The sequence below is a fragment of the Eschrichtius robustus genome, chromosome 3 (genome assembly GCF_028021215.1).
Source record: "Eschrichtius robustus isolate mEscRob2 chromosome 3, mEscRob2.pri, whole genome shotgun sequence".
Taxonomy (NCBI): domain Eukaryota; kingdom Metazoa; phylum Chordata; class Mammalia; order Artiodactyla; family Eschrichtiidae; genus Eschrichtius; species Eschrichtius robustus.
In genome coordinates this window covers 51,147,196-51,158,506 of record NC_090826.1, presented here as the reverse complement: position 1 = coordinate 51,158,506, position 11,311 = coordinate 51,147,196, and positions in this window count along the sequence as shown.

The following is an 11,311-nucleotide window of genomic DNA, read 5'->3' as shown; positions in this document are numbered from 1 at the left end:
TGAGTTTTCTTTATTCTTAGTCTAAGGTTTTCCTGATTTTGCTTATCTTTGACAAAAAACAAAACAAAAACAAAAACCCAACCCTTAAGTTTGTTGTTGTTTTTCTATCATTCTCCTTTATTTGGTATATTTTCACTCTAACATTTAGCTAACTTTGGGCTTACTTTTTTTTCTAGTTCCTTGAAGGTTAAGAGTATGTTGTTTGAGACCTTTAGTTTTTAAATTTTTAAAAAAATTATTAAAGTATAGTAAAAAGTATTAAAGTATAGTTGATTTACAATGTTGTGTTAGTTTTAGGTGTACAGCAAAGTGATTTAGTTATACATATACATATATCTATTCTTTGTCAGATTCTTTTCCCATATAGGTTATTATAGAGTATTGAGTAAAGTTCCCTGTGCTATACAGTAGGTTCTTGTTGGTTATCTATTTTATATATAGTAGTGTGCATATGTTAATCCCAACCTCCTAATTTATCCTGCCTCCCCCCACCACCTTTCCCCTTTGGTAAACAGAAATTAGTTTTCTAAGTCTGTGAGTCTGTTTCTGTTTTGTAAATCAGTTCATGTCTATCACTTTTTAGATTCCACATATAAGTGATATCATATTTGTCTTTCTCTGTCTGATTTACTTCACTTACTATGATAATCTCTAGGTCCATCCATGTAGCTGCATATGGCACTATTTCATTCTTTTTGATGGCTGAGTTCCATTGTACATACGTACCACATCTTCTTTATCCATTCATTTGTTGATGGACATTTAGGTTGCTCCATGACTTGGCTATTGTAAATAGTGCTGCAATCAACACTGGGGTAATATACCTTTATGAAGTATGATTTTCTCTGGATATATGCCCAGGTGTGGGACTGCTAGATCATATGGTAGCTCTATATTTAGTTTTATAAGGAACCTCCATGCTATTCTCCATAGTGGCTATACCAATTTACATTCCCACTAATGCTGTAAGAGGGTGTCCTTTTCTCCACACCTTCTCCAGCATTTATTGTTTGTAGACTTTTTGATGATGGCCATTCTGACTGGTGTGAGGTGACACATCATTGTAGTTTTGATTTGCATTTCTCTAATAATTAGTGATGTTGAGCATCTTTTTATGTGCCTCTTGGCCATCTGTATGTTTTCTTTGGAGAAATGTCTATTTAGGTCCGCTGCCCATTTTTTGAATGGGTGCTTTGTTTTTTGTTGTTGAGTTGTATAAGATGTTTGTGTATTTTGGAAATTAAGCCCTTGTCAGTGGTATCATTTGCAAATATTTTCTCCCATTCAGTAGGTTGTTTGTTTTGTTTATGGTTTCCTTTGCTGTGCAAAAGCTTGTAAGTTTGATTAGGTCCCATTTGTTTAGTTTTGTTTTTATTTCTATTGCCTTGGGAGACTGAGCTAAGAAAACATTGGTATGATTTATGTCAAAGAATGTTTTGCCTATGTTCTCTTCTAGGAATTTTATGGTGTCATATCTTATGTTTAAGTCTTTAAGCCATTTTGAGGTTATTTTTGTATATGGTGTGAGGGTGTGTTCTAACTTCATTGATTTACATGCAGCTGTTCAACTTTCTCAGCACCAGTTGCTGAAGAGACTTTTTCCCGTTGTATACTCTTGCTTCCTTTGTCAAAGATTAATTGGCCATAGCTGTGTGGGTTTTTTTCTGTGCTTTCTGTTCTGTTCCATTGATCCGAATGTCTGTTTTTGTGCCAATACCACACTGTTTTCATCACTGTAGCTTTGTAGTAAATATCATCTGAAGTCTGGGAAGGTTATACCTCCTGCTTTGTTCATTTTCCTCAGGATTTCTTTGGCAATACTGGGTCTTTCATGGTTCCATATAAATTTTAGGATTATTTGTTCTGGTTCTGTGAAGAATGTCATGGGTAATTTGATAAGGATCTCATTAAATCTATAGATTGCTTTGGGTAGTATGGTCATTTTAACAATGTTAATTCTTTCAATCCAAGAGCATGGGATATCTTTCCATTTCTTTGAATCATCTTCAATTTCCTTTTTTAATGTTTTGTAGTTCCCAGCATATGTCTTTCACCTCTTTGGTGAGGCTTATTCCTCAGTCTTTTTTTTTGGGGGGGGATGCAATTTTAAAAGGGATTGTTTGTTTACATCCCCTTTCTGATACTTCATTGTTAGTGTAAAGAAATGCAACCAATTTCTGTATGTTAATCTTTTATCCTGCTACATGCCTGAATTCCTTTATCAGCTCTAATAGTATTTGTGTGGATTTTTTAGGGTTTTCTATAAATAGTATCATGTCATCTGCATATAATGACAATTGTACCTCTTCCCTTCCACTTTGGATACCTTTTATTTATTTTTCTTGTCTGATTGCTGTGGCTAGGAATTCCAATACTGTATTGAATAGAAGTGGTGAGAGTGGGCATCCTTGTCTTGTTCCAGATTTTTGCAGGAAGGCTTTCAGCTTTTCACCATTGAGTATTATATTGGCTCCAGGTTTGTCATAAATAGCTTTTATTATGTTGAGATATGTTCACCTTATACTCATTTTCCTAAAGGTTTTTTATCATGAATCTGTGTTGAATTTTATCAAATGCTTTTTCTGAGTCTGTTGAGATGATCATGTGGTTTTTGTCTTTTCTTTTGTTGATGTAGTGTATCACATCAATTGATTTGCATATGTTGAGCCATCCTTGTGACCCTGGCATGAATCCAACTTGGTCATAGTGTATGATCTTTTTTTATATGTTGTTGGATTCGGTTTGCTAATATTTTGCTGAGAATTTTTGCAGCTATATTCATCAAAGATATTGGCCTTTAATTTTATTGTTTGGTAGTGTCTTTGTCTGGTTTTGGTATCAGGTTGATGACGGCTTCATCATAGAATGAAGAACATTCATAGAATGTTTTGGGGAGTGTTCCTTCCTCTTCAATCTTTTGGTAGAGTTGGAGAAGGATCAGTATAAGTTCTTCTTTGTATGTTGGGTAGAATTCCCCAGTGAAGCCCTCTGGTCCTGGTCTTTTGTTTGTAGGGAGTTTTTTTATTTTTGTTTTTGTTTTTTTACAGATTCTATTTCATTTCTAGTTATTGGTCTGCTCAAGTGATCTATTTCTTCTTGATTCAGTTTTGGAGGGCTCTGTTTCTAGAAAGTTGTCCATTTCTTCTAGGTTGTCCAATTTGTTGTCATATAATTGTTCATAGTATTCTCTTATGGTTTTTTGTATTTCTGCAGTATCAATTGTTATGTCTCTTTTTCATTTCTAGTTTTGTTTATGTGGGTCCTCTCCCTTTTCTCCTTGGTGAGCCTGGCCAGAGGTTTGTAAATTTTGTTTACCTTTTTAAAGGCCAGCTCTTGGTTTTATTTATTTTTTAATTTTTTAAAATCTCATTTATTTCCTCTCTGACTTTATTATTTCCTTCCTTCTGCTGACTTTAGTTTTTGTTTGTTCTTCTTTTTCTAATTCTTTTAAGTGGTGGGTTAGGTTGTTTAATTGAGATTTTACTTTTTTCTTAAAGAAGGCCTGTATCACTATGAACTTCCCTCTAGGAACTGCTTTTGTTGCATACCATAGATTTTGTATGGTTCTGTTTTCATCATCAGTTGCTTCAAGCTATTTTCTAATTTCTTCTTTGATTTCATCATTGACCCATTTGTTTTTTAGTAGCATGTTGTTTAGTCTCTATGTAATTGTTTATTCTCGTTTCTTTTTTCTATTGTTGATTTCTAATGTCATGCCATTGTGCTCAGAAAAGATGCTTGAAATAATTTCTATAGTCTTAAATTTGTTGAGGCTTGATTTGTGCTCTAGTATGTGGTCCATCCTAGAGAATGTTCCATGTGCACTTGGTAAGAATGTACATTCTGCTTTTTTTAAAATGTAATTTTCTGAAAGTATCAATTAAGTCTAACTGTTCTATTATGTCATTTAGGATCTCTGTTTCCTTATTGATTTTCTGTCTCAAAGATCTGTCCATTGATATGAGTGGGGTGTTAAAATATCCTACTACTATTGTATTCCTGTCAGTTTCTCCCTTTATGTCTGTTAGTATTTGGGTGCACCTATACTGGGTGCATAATATTGATGAGTGTAATATCCTCTCCGTTTATTGATCCTTTTATTATTATTTAGTGTCCTTCTTTATCTTTCTTTATAGCCTTTTTTTTATTGGAGTATAATTGCTTTACAATGTTGTGTTAGTTTCTGCTGTACAGTGAAGTGAATCAGCTATATGTATATATATATCCCCTCCCTCTTGGACCTCCCCCCTGCCATATAGCCTTTGTTTTAAAGTCTATTTTGATTGATATGAGTATTGCAACCCCTGCTTTCTTGTCATTTCTGTTTGCATGAAATATCTTTTTCCATCCCCTCACTTTCAATCTATGTGTGTCCTTTGCCCTAGATTGGGATTCTTTTAGGCAGCATATTGTAAGCTCTTGGTTTTTTTTAATCTAATCTGCTACTCTATATCTTTTGATTGGAGTATTTAGTTCATTGATATTTAAGGTAATTATTGATTGATATGTATTTATTTCCATTTTAAACCTTGTTTTCCTGTTGATTTTGTATTTTTTATTTGATCCTTTCTTTTTCTTTTGCCTTTTATGGTTTGATGATTTTCTTTTGTATTATGCTAGTTTATCTATCTTATATATAGTACTGTGTATATGTTAATCCCCAATTCCTAATGTATACCTCCCCCCTTTCCCCTATGGTAACCACAAGGTTTTTTTTACGTCTGTGAGTCAATTTCTGTTTTGTAAATAAGTTTATTTGTATCATATTTTAGATTCCACATGTAAGTGATATCATATGGTATTTGTTTTCTGACTTCACAATATGATAATCACTAGTTCCATCTGTATTGCTGCAAATGGCATTATTTCATTCTTTTTATGGCTGAGTAATGTTCCATTTTACTTATTTATATATATATATATATATATATATACATATATATATATATATATATATATATATCACATCTTCTTTGTGCATTCATCTGTCAGTGGACATTTAGGTTGCTTCCATGTCTTGGCTATTGTAAGTAGTGCTGCTATGAACACTGGGGTGCATATATCATTTCAAATTACAGTTTTGTCTGAATATATGCCCAGGATTGGGATTGCTGGATCATATGTTAATTGTACTTTTAGGTTTTTTTGCGAAACTCCATACTGTTCCCCATAGTGGATGCACCAATTTACATTCCCAGCAACAGTATAGGAGGATTCCTTTTTCTCCACACCTTCTCCAACACTTATTATTTATAGACTTTTTTTAACTTTATTTTTTGTTGGAGTATAGTTGCTTTACAATGTTGTGTTAGTTTCTGCTGTACAACAAAGTGAATCAGCTATGTGTATACATATATCCCCTCTTTCTTGGACCTCCCTCCCACCTCCCTCCCACCCCCATCTAGGTCATCACAGAGCACTGAGCTGAGCTCCCTGCGCTATACAGCAGGTTCCCACTAGCTATCTATTTTACACATGGTAGTGTATATATGTCAATCCTAATCTCAGTTTGTCCCATCCTCCCCTTCCTCCCCTGTGTCCACATGTTCGTTCTCTACATCTGCATCTATATTCCTGCCCTGCAAAGAGGTTCCTCTGTATCATTTTTCTAGATTCCACATATATGCGTTAATATACAATATTTGTTTTTTCCCTTTCTGACTTACTTCACTCTGTATGACAGACTCTAGGTCCATCCACATCTCTACAAATGACCCAATTTCATTCCTTTTTGATGATAGCCATTCTGACTTGTATGAGTTGATACCCCATTGAAGTTTTGATTTGCATTTCTCTAATAGTGATATTGAGCATCTTTTCATGTCCCTGTTGGCCATCTCTATGTCTTCTTTAGAGAAATGACCATTTAAGGCCTATGCCAATTGTTTGAGATTTTTGTTTTTTGTGATATTAAGCTGTGTGAGCTGTTTGTATATTTTGGAAATTAAGCCTTTGTCCATTGCATTGTTTGCAAATATTTTCTCCCATTCTGTAGGTTGACTTTTCATTTTGTTTATGGTTTACTTTGCTGTTTAGAAGCTTTTATATTTAATTAAGTCTCATTTGTTTTTTTTAATTTCCATTACTCTAGGAGACGGATCCAAAAAATATTGCTGTAATTTATGTCAAAGAGTGTCCTGCCTATGTTTTCCTCCAGGAGTTTTATAGTACCCAGTCTTACATTTAGGCCTTTATACCATTTGGAGTTCACTTTTGTTTATGGTGTTAGAGAATGTTCCCAGCACCACTTATTGAAGTGGCTGTCTTTTCTCCATTGTGTATTCATGCCTCCTTTGTCATAGATTAATAGACCATAAGTGTGAGGGTTTATTTCTGGGCATTCTACCCTATTCCATTGATCTATGTGTCTGGTTTTGTGCCAGTACCATACTGTTTCGATTTCTGTAAATTTATAGTCTGAAGTCAGGCAGGCTGATTCCTCCAGCTTCGTTTTTCTTTCTCAAGTTTATTTTGGCTATTCAGGGTCTTTTGTGTCTCAAATGAATTAAAAGTTTTTTTTTATTCTGGACCTGTGAAAAATGCCAGTTTTATTTTGATAGGGATTGCATTGAATCTGTAGATTACCTTGTTTAGTATGTTCTTTTTAACAATATCGATTCTTTTGAATACAAGGACATGGTATATCTTTAAATCTGTTTTTGTCATTTTCAATTTCTTTCATCAGTGTCTTATAGTTTTCAGAGTATAGGTCTTTTGTCTTCTTAGGTAGGGTTATTTCTAGGTATTTTATTCTTTTTGATGTGATGGTAAATGGAATGGTTTCCTTAATTTCTTTTTCTTCTATTTTGTTGTTAGTGTATAGAAATGCAACAGATTTCTGTGTATTAACTTTGTATCCTGCAACTTTATCAAATCCATTTTTGAGCTCTAGTAGTGTTCTGATAGCATCTTTAGGATTTTCTATGTATAGTATCATGTCATCTGCAAACAGTGACAGTTTTACTTCTTTTCCAATTTGGATTCCTTTTATTTCTTTTTCTTCTCTGATTGCCGTGGCTAGGACTTCCAAAACTATGTTGAATAAAAGTGGTGAGAGTGGGCATCCTTGTTTTGTTCCTGATCATAGAGGAAATGTTTTCAGCTTTCCACCATTGAGTATGATGTTAGCTGTGGGTTTGTCATATGTGACCTTTATTATGTTGATGTGTGTACCCTCTATGCCCACTATCTGGAGAACTTTTATTATAAATGGATGTTGAATGTTATTGAAAGCATTTTCTGCGTCTATTGAGATGATCATATAGTTTTTATTCTTTAATTTGTTAATGTGGTGTATCATGCTGTTTGATTTAGAGATATTGAAAAATCCTTGTATCCCTGGGATAAATCCCACTTGATCATGGTGTATGATCCTTTTAATGTGTTGTTGGATTCGTTTGCTAGCATTTTGTTGAGGATTTTTATATCTATTCATCAGTGTTATTGGCATATAATTTTCTTTTTTTGTGTTATTTTTGTCTGGTTTTGGTATCAGGCTGATGGTGGCATCATAGAATGAGTTTGGGAGTGTTCCTTCCTCTACAATTTTTTGGAATATTTTCAGAAGGATAGATGTTTACTCTTCTCTAAATGTTTGGTAGAATTCACCTGTGAAGCCATGTGGTCCTGGACTTTTGTTTGTTGGGAGTATTTAAATTACTCATTCAATCTCATTACTGGTAATTGGTCTGTTCATATTTTCTATTTCTTCCTGGTTCATTCTTGGGAGATTACACCTTTCTAAGAACTTGTCCACTTCTAAGTTGTTCATTTTATTGGCATATAGCTTTTCGTAGTAGTCTCTTATGATCATTTGTATTTCTGTGGTGTCCATTTTAACTTCCCCTTTTTCATTTCTAATGTTATTGATTTGAGTCCTCTTTTTTTCTTGATGAGTCTGGCTAAAGATTTATCAATTTTGTTTATCTTTTCAAAGAACCAACTTTTAGTTTCATTGATCTTTTCTATTGTTGTCTTAGTCTCTATTTCATTTATTTCTGCTCTGATCTTAATGATTTCTTTCCTTCTACGAACTTTGGGTTTTGTTTGTTCTTCTTTCTCTAGTTGATTTAGGGTGTAAGGCTAGGTTGTTTATTTGAGATTTTTCTTGTTTCTTGAGATAACATTGTATTGCTATAAACTTCCCTCTTAGAATTGTGTTTGCTGCATCCCACAGGTTTTGGATCATTGTCCTTTCGTTTTCATTTGTCTCTAGGTATTTTGTGATTTCCTCTTTGATTTCTTCAGTGATCCATTGGTTGTTTAGTAGCATATTGCTTGGCCTCCACGTGTTTGTGGGGTTTTTTTTACATTTCTTTTTCTTGTAGTTCATTTCTAATCTCATAGCATTGTGGTCGGGAAATATGCTTGATATGATTTCAATGTTCTTAAATTACTGAGGCCTGCTCTGGGGCCCAGAATGTGATCCATTCTGAAGAATGTTCCATGTGTACTTTAAGAATGTGTATTCTGTTGATTTTGGATGGACTGCTCTATAAATATCAATTAAGTGCATCTGGTCTAACATGTAATTTAAGGCCTGTGTTTCCTTATTGATTTTCTGTCTGGATGATCTGTCAATTGATGGAAGTGGGGTGTTAAAGTCCCCCACTATTATTGTGTTACTGTCAGTTTCTCCTTTTATGGATGTGAGGTACCCCTATGTTGGGTGCATATATGTTTACAATTGTTATATCTTCTTCTTGGATCAGTCTCTTGATCATTACATAGTGTCCTTCTTTGTCTCTTGTAACAGTCTTTATTTTAAAGTCTATTTTTGTCTGATATGAGTATTGCTACTACAGCTTTCTTTTGATTTCCATTTGCATGGAATACCTTTTTTCATCCCCTCAGTTTCAGTCTGTATGTGTCCCTAGATCTGAATTGGGTCTCTTGTGGACAGCATATATACAGGTCTTGTTTTTGTGTCCATTCAGGCAGTCTATGTCTTTTGGTTGGAGCATTTGATCCATTTATGTTTAAGGTAATTATCTATATGTATGTTCTCATCGCCATTTTGTTAATTTTTTGAGGTTTGTTTTTCTAAGTCTTTTTTCTTCCTTTCCTCTTTTGTTTTCTTCTCTTGCAATTTGATGACTAACTTTAGTGTTGAGTTGGATTCCTTTTTCTTTTTTCTGTGTATATCTATTGTAGATTTCCGGTTTGTGGTTACTGTATGGTTTTGGTATAGCAGTATATAGATAAACAAGATTGTTTTAATTTGCTGTTCTTTTAATTTGTTCTTTCAAATGCATTTCCAATATCCTGCATTTGTGCTCTCCTGTTCTCACAATTGCTGGTTTTGATATCATATTTGTGTGCAGATTGCTTCCTACATTTATTGTATGTTTGCCTTTACCAGTGAGCTTTTCCATTCATAATTTTCTTGTTTCTAGTTATGGGCCTTTCTTTTCCACCTAGAGAAGTTCCTTTAGCATTTGTTTTATAGCTGGTCTGGTGGCGCTGAATTCTCTTAGCTTTTGCTTGACCTTAAAGCTTTTGATTTCTCTGTTGAATCTGAGTGAGAGCCTTGCTGGGTAGAGTATTCTTGGTTGTAAGATTTTCATTTTCATCAGTTTAAATATATCATGCCACTCCCTTCTGGCCTGCAGAGTGTCTGCTGAGAAATCAGCTGATAACCTTATGGGAGTTCCCTTGTATGTTATTTGTTGCTTTCCCCTTGTTGCTTTTAATATTTTTTCTTTGTCCTTAATTTTTGTCAATTTGATTACTGTGTGTCTTTGTGCTTTCCTCCTTGGGTATATCCTGTCTGGTACTCTCTGCGCTCCCTGGACTTGGGGGACTGTTTCCTTTCCCATATTAGGTAAGTTTTCATCTATTATCTCTTCCAATATTTTCTCAGGTCCTTTTTCTGTCTCTTTTCCTTCTGGGACCCCTATAATGCGAATGTTGTTGCATTTAATGTCGTCCCAGCTGTCTCTTCTGTCTTCATTTCTTTTCATTCTTTTTTATTTATCCTGTTCGGTGTCAGTGATTTCCACCATTCTGTCTTCCTGGTCACTTATCCTATCTTCTGCCTCAGTTATTCTGCTATTAATTCCATCTAGTGTATTTTCCATTTCAGCTAATGTATTGTTCATCTCTGTTTTTTTGTTCTTTAGTTCTTCTAGCTTTTTCTAAAACATTTCCTGTATCTTCTCGCTCTGTGCCTCCATTATTTTTCCGAGATCTTGGATACTCTTTACTGTCATTACTCTGAATTCTTTTTCAGGTAGATTGCCTACCTCCACTTCACTTAGGTGTTCTTCTGGGGTTTTATCTTTTTCCTTCATATGTGACATATTCCTCTGCCATCTCATTTTGTCTAACTTTCTGAGATTGTGGTTTCACTTCCACAGGCTGCAGTGTTGTAGTTCTTGCTTCTGCTGTCTGTCCCCTAATGGCTGATGCTGTCTAAGAGGTTTGTGCAAGCTTCCTGGTGGGAGGGGCTGGTACCTGCCCACTGGTGGGTGGAACTGGGTTTTGTCCCTCTAGTGGGCAGGGCCGTGTCATGGGGTATGTTTACCAGGCAGCTCTGTGTTCAGGAAGACTTTAAGTAGCCTGTCTGCTGATGGGTGGGGCTGTGTTCCTGCCCTGTTGGTTTTTTTGGCTGAGGAGTCCCAGCACTAGAGTCTACAGGCTGTTGGGTGAGGCCAGGTGTTGGTGAGAAAATGGCAGCCTCCAAGAGGGCTCACGCCAATGAGTACACCCCAGAGCTACCGCTGCCAGTGTTCTTGTCCCTGCAATGAGCCCCAGCTACCCCCTGCCTCTGCAGGAGATCCTCCAATACTAGCAGGTAAGTCTGACCTAGTCTCTTATGGAATCACCACTTTTTTCCCTGGGTCCTAGTGTGCACAAGACCCTGTGTGTTATAATAATTATTATTTATAAATTTAATTTATTTATTTTTGGCTGTGTTGTGTCTTCTTTGCTGTGTGCAGGCTTTCTCTAGTTGCAGTGAGCAGGGGCTACTCTTCATTGCAGTGTGTTGGCTCCTTACTTCAGTGGCGTCTCTTGCTGTGGAGCATGGGCTCTAGGCAGGCGGGCTTCAGTAGTTGTGGCACGTGGGCTCAGTACCTGTGGCTTGTGGGCTCTAGAGCACAGGCTCAGTAGTTGTGGCACATGGGCTTAGTTACTCCGCGGCACGTGGGATCTTCCTGGACCAGGGATTGAACCTGTGTTCCTTGCGTTGGCAGACGGATTCTCAACCACTGTGCCACCAGGGAATTCCCTATAATAATTATTATAATAATTAAATTATTATAATATAATTATTATATATAATTATTCTCCAGTTTGTAGGTTGCCCACC